This window comes from Ceratotherium simum, chromosome 7 (assembly GCF_057802395.1).
Source record: "Ceratotherium simum simum isolate JZ-2026a chromosome 7, ASM5780239v1, whole genome shotgun sequence".
NCBI classification, from domain to species: domain Eukaryota; kingdom Metazoa; phylum Chordata; class Mammalia; order Perissodactyla; family Rhinocerotidae; genus Ceratotherium; species Ceratotherium simum.
In genome coordinates this window covers 38813568-38819518 of record NC_141906.1, presented here as the reverse complement: position 1 = coordinate 38819518, position 5951 = coordinate 38813568, and positions in this window count along the sequence as shown.

The window sequence follows — 5951 nt, the reverse complement described above, 5'->3', positions numbered from 1 at the left end:
TGAATGGCAGACTACCACCTTCCCTTCACAGTGTATTCCGGGGACAGAGGCCTTAGCATCACCTGGAGCTTGTTGGAAATGTAGAACTTCAGGCCCCATCCCAGACCTACTGAATCAGAATCTGCATTTCGACAAGATTCCCCAGATCTCTTGCATGTTACAATTTGCGATTCACCTGGTTTACAAAACTGAATCAACTGCGAAAGACGCATTGGAAAAAATATTTCTTTATAATCAAGAAAGTGAGTTACTAACTACAATGGTGAAAACAAAAAGGCAAATAGCAGAAAAGGAGAGTAGAGATGTCCCTTGGAGTAAGCAAATATCTTGGTGGCATCATCCTTAAACCCAGGAACCCAGCCAGTCTCCAACTACTCCAGGGTAGGAGGATTGCAAAACTCACATAGAGAAAGTACTTGGTCAATGGAGTTTAAATCCAGGACAGATTATTTCCACCGCACCAATTGAGGAGGCAAAACTTGGCATGAGCCTCAAAGGATGACAAAGTCACAAAACAAATCCCAGGTAAGAGCACCAACTTGGTACCAGCAGACCTGCATTAGAATTCTGGCTCCACTCTTTACTAGATACATGACCATTGGCAAGGGACTCAATGTATCCAAGGGCAAATTTTCCCACTGAAACCTAGTGATAATAATAGCACCTGCCTCAGAGGGCTGCTGTGAGAAACGCATGGAAATTGCCTGGGACGCCATAAGCATTCAACATGTTATTAAGGTGTTTATTCACTAGTCCTCACAACTCTGAGAAAGAGACAAGGCCATTTGCTTCTTCATTTTAGAGACAAAGAAATCAGGGTTTAGGGAAGCAGAGGGGCCTCCAAGGTCACATAGCTGGTGGCAGAGTTGGGTCTCAAGCTCAGGCTTCATCTTCCCTTGTTCAGTGTCCTTTACTGCTACTCCAGACAGACAGGATCCGTGAGTGTTAACTAAGGATCTGATCTGGAGAAGTGATCACCAGGAAAGGGCTGGAAGGCTAGCCTGATGGACAGGCAGACAGCCTAGCCATCTGCATCCTACCTATGTCACCTGCTCCCGCACCCTGCCTTAGGAATGAGTCACTGTGTCAAGAGGCAAAGATGTTATCAGGAAAGGACCTCTCAGCAAGCATGAACGCAGGAATTAGCTTATCAAATGACACGTCCAAAGCAGAGGGACCAAGAGCAAGAAAAGAAAGCCTTTTAAGAATTGATGGTTGGGGATGGCCCTGTGGCTTAGTGGTTAAGTGCGCACGCTCCACTACTGGCAGCCCATGTTCCGATCCCGGGCCCACCGACGCACGGTTTGTCCAGCCATGCTGAGGCAGCGTCCCACACACAGCAATTAGAAGGATGTGCAACTATGACATACAACTATCTACTGGGGCTTTGGGGAAATAAAGGGGAAAAAAGGAGGAGGATTTGCAATAGATGTTAGCTCAGGGCCGGTCTTCCTCAGCAAAAAGAGAAGGATTGGCATGGATGTTAGCTCAGGGCTGATCTTCCTCCAAAAAAAAAAAGAATGGATGACGACAATGTGGATAAACCTTGAGGGCATTAAGCTAAGCAAAAGAAGTCAAATGGAGAAAGATGATTATCTTATGACTTCACTCATATGTGGAAGATACAACAAACAAGCAAACACATAGATACGGAGAACAGATTGGTGGTTACCAGAGGGGAAGGGGGTGGGAGGGTGGCAAAAAGGGTAAAGGGGCACATATGTATGGTGATGGATGGCAACTATACTTTTGGTGGTGAACATGACGCAGTCTGTACAGAAGCCAAAATATAACGATGGACACCTGAAATTTATATAACGTTATATAACTTATATAACGTTATATATATATAATTTGTATAATTTTTATATAAATATAATATAATTAAATATATTATATATAACAAATAATATATGTATAATTTATATAATTTATATATAAATATAATATAATTATAATTTATATAATGTTATAAACCAATGTGACCTCAATAAAATAAATAAAAAGAATGGATGGGGTATTCTCAAAGTGAAGCTATAGAGTACTCTATTCAGCCCTGTGGGGCAAGGGTGAAGAGGAGCTACAGAGACAAAAGGAAGGGAAAGAAACTATGAAGAACTTTCCCTGTGCTGGGCACCATTGCCACAACTTTGTGATGTGGGGTTATCACCCCCATACTATAAATAAACTGGCTTGGAGAATTAAAGGAACATACCCAGTTATCACATGAGATATAGACAGAAAATGGTTCCAGTATATCAGTGATTTTTTTTTCCACCATGTCACATGTTGCAAGGCCAGTCATTTTCAAATAAACCCTTTATTTTACAATTGTTTTAGATTTACAGGAAACTTACAAAAATAGAGCAGAGAATTTCCCTTTACCCTCCAACCAGTTTCCTCTGTTGTTAACTACTTGTCACAATGAATGAACCAATGTTGACACATTATTATCAACTGAAGTTCATACTTTATTCAGATTTCTTTAGTTTTTACATTTTTCTACTCCTGGATTCCACCCAGGATACCATATGACATTAAGTCATTATGTCTCCTTAGTCCTCATGGCTGTGACAGTTTCTCAGATTTACCTTGTTTTGATGACCTTGACAGAGGAGTACTGGCCAGGTATTTTATAGAATGTTGCTCACTTGGGATTTGCCTGGTGTTTTCTCATGATTAGACTGGGTTTGTGGGTTTGGGGAAGGAAGACCTCAGAGCTAAAGTGCCATTCTCATCACATCGTATTGAGGGCACGTGCCTTAATCACCACTGGCGTTAACTGCGTTCACCTGGCTGAGGTAGTCTTTGCAAGTTTCTCCACTGTCAAGTTCCTTTCATCCACCTTTTCATACTGTGCTCTTTGGAAGTCACTGTGCACAGCCCACCCTTCATTAGTAGGGAGTTATGCTACAAGTCCTTGAGGGCAAAGTAGCACGGGAGATTCATCTATTTTCCCCATTTATTTATTCAATAATTTGTTTATATCAGCAGAGACTCATAGACATTTTATAACTTGGGTTATAATCCAATACTACTTTATTTATTTTTTTACTCAAATTATTTCAGCTTTGGCCATTGAGAGCTCTTTCATTTGGCTCCTGTGTTCCTTTAACACATTCCCATCATTGTGGATTTTTTTTGAGCACTTCCTTACTTTCTGGCTCTACAAGAGGCTCAGGCTCATTTTGTAGGTTTCCTGCCTTAACCCTAGAATCAGTCATTTTTCCAAGGCACCCTGGTTCCTTTTTTATTGGAGGATGAATGGTGTTAGAAACTGAGATCTGGGGTCCAGATGTGCTCGTAGCTACTGGTGTGTCATTTCTCAGGCTGACAGAGCAAGGCAATAAATGTGGATATATTAACTTTTGTATATACACACACCTAAAACGTTTCTGTATGTAATCATCTGTATCCATATCAAGCTAAACATAAAGTTCATAAAAATGTCTCCACTCTAATCCATTGCCACATGGATCATTCTAGCCTTGTCCTTTCTTGTCTGTAACTTCCCACTCCGACAGTGAGAAACCTAACGCCAGTCATTTTTCATCTCTTTATTTCATTCTAACTAGCTGAGCCAGGGTGGGACCTTCTGCTCATTAAAGTCCTAAAGAACCTTCAAATCTCTCACATTTTGGCTTTTAATGGTCTTTTGATTATCTCAGGTTCCTGCTACTTCTTTCCAAACTTGAATAAACATCTTCATTATAATTCTTCTAGAATTTCACATATCCAAAGCACAAAAAAATAGTGAATAATTGATTTAAAGGGGAAAAAAATCCACCTCATATGAGAGAGGGAATTTTCAGAGTGTTCAAATTGGTTCTTTATTTATTTATCTATTACCACTTTTAATTTATTAACTCTGAGTCCTTGACTTGCCTCACATCCTAATCGTGCTTAGGTAAACTCAGTCAAATGCAGTGCAGTGATTTATCCAACGGTCTAGAATTGTCCAATCTCTTGCCCCTGCTTCCTACAGTCTCTGCAGATGACACCTGGGTTCCAGGGTGGTTTGTATCACTTCATGGCATCATGAGCAGGGGCTAGCTTCTGCTTGCCAAACTTGAGCTGAGTCTCCGGCTCCCACTCACTGCCCATGCAATGGTCCCATCTGCTTCTCTTTATGCTCTGGATCAACTCCCTTTTGGATAATTCTTGGAAAGGCCTTAGCAAAAAGGAAAGATTAAATTATCCACAGGCAAATTGTGAATCGTGTATCATGCTGCTTGTATCAGTTGGGGTTCTTTTGTCAAGGTATAAGAGGAAATATTTGGAAAATAATAATGTAGATTTGCATGCACATTACTTGGTCTTCTCCATAGTCTGCCAAGTTACTCACCTTTCTTGGCAGCAGGTGGAGAATGTGGCGGACAGAGGTTAAATTTGATTCTTAAAGAAGGAATGCAAAGAAAGTTAATATTCAACCACTGACTAATTTTAAAGCAAGACAATAGGTTTGAAAGTCTAAATTTCTTTTGTTTCCATTTTACATATCAGCTTGATATAGAATTTTTCCCATGGTGTAAATAAGAGGGCCATAAAACTTGAGGAAGAGAAGAAAGGATATAAATTAGAAGTAAAAGAGAAGCCCAACCCTTATAATCCAAGGCTATTGAAGGCAGAGGGTGGGCTGAAGGCAGAGAAAAGAGAAGAAACAGAGGTGGAGAGGTAGACAGTTCCTCAACCTGGGCAGAAACTCTAACAAGTTGAAGAGAACTATTAGGGCAGAGGGGTCCTGGCCCACTCCCTATTTGGAATCCTGGGAAGAGGTCACCCGGTGAGCCAGGCATCCCGACATGTCCATAAGAACTTGGGGATTGGCCACATCAAAGTACAGCTCCATGGTACAGCACGGTCAGAAAGGGATAGCCAGAGCTCAGCTCTCCCAAATTGCCCTCTTTCCAAGGGATATGTTGGAACCCAGGAGCTCCCACTGGGCCCTGAAAAGGGGAAGCAGAGTAGCTGAGCCCGAGAGCCAGCTTTCCAACCATGAGATCTACTGTGGTGAGGGATGACTCAGCAGAGAAGGATGGGCCCCAACCACACCCCATACCGCCTCAACCAGAAGCCAATGGAGGACATGCAGAGGCTCAGTGGATGTTTTAGAGCCATCAGTGATGAGTGAGGTTGGCAGCCAGGAAGTACTGCGGCCTCTGCTAAGCCTAGAGAGACCAGATTGCAAGTAACACCAGCTTTGACTTCAGACACAGATGCCAGCCAGGCAGGCATCCCTCCAGTGGACAAGGAACACTGTCATGGAAACAAGACACACTGTCATGGAAACCAGAAAGGTCAGAAGATATCACATGAACCCAAAGAACCCTTTCCTTTCCACTGCCAAGGGGACACAAGAAGCCACAACCCTGCCCCATTCACCTAAGAGCCATCTTGGAGAGGAATGGGACTGTGGTCAGAAATCTGACTACAGATTTTTCACCTAAGGAGACTAAGCTTTATTTAAAGAGAATACTTGCGAGTATTACAAGGGACTAATTCTTTGAGATGGTACCGAAACAAAATTATATTTTATGTGGCACCTCTGACCCATAAACTCCAACCAACTTAGTCAAGAAAGAAGTGTTATGGAAAATTCCTGGGCAGCCCACAGAGTTGAAGGAGGAGATGCAGCAAGAGCCCGGGGTGGGGTTCAGGAGAGGACTCTAGTTAGTGGGAATGGAAGATGGGCAGGCCCTTAAGGAAGGAGGACTGTTACTAGAAACAGAGGAAAGGGATGCTGAACAGGCAAACGCAACAGATGTTCACAACTTTTCTCTTAGTAAACAAGGAAGCCTGGTCCAGGAAGCAATCATTCACTCATTCAACAAATATTTATTGAGCTGAGTGGAGAGGAGCAAGACTACAAAGTTGAATCAGTCACAGCCCTGGCCTCAAGTTTACAATCCAGAGGGAGGAGCCAACAGGAAAAACTGCATCACTTGCCTGAA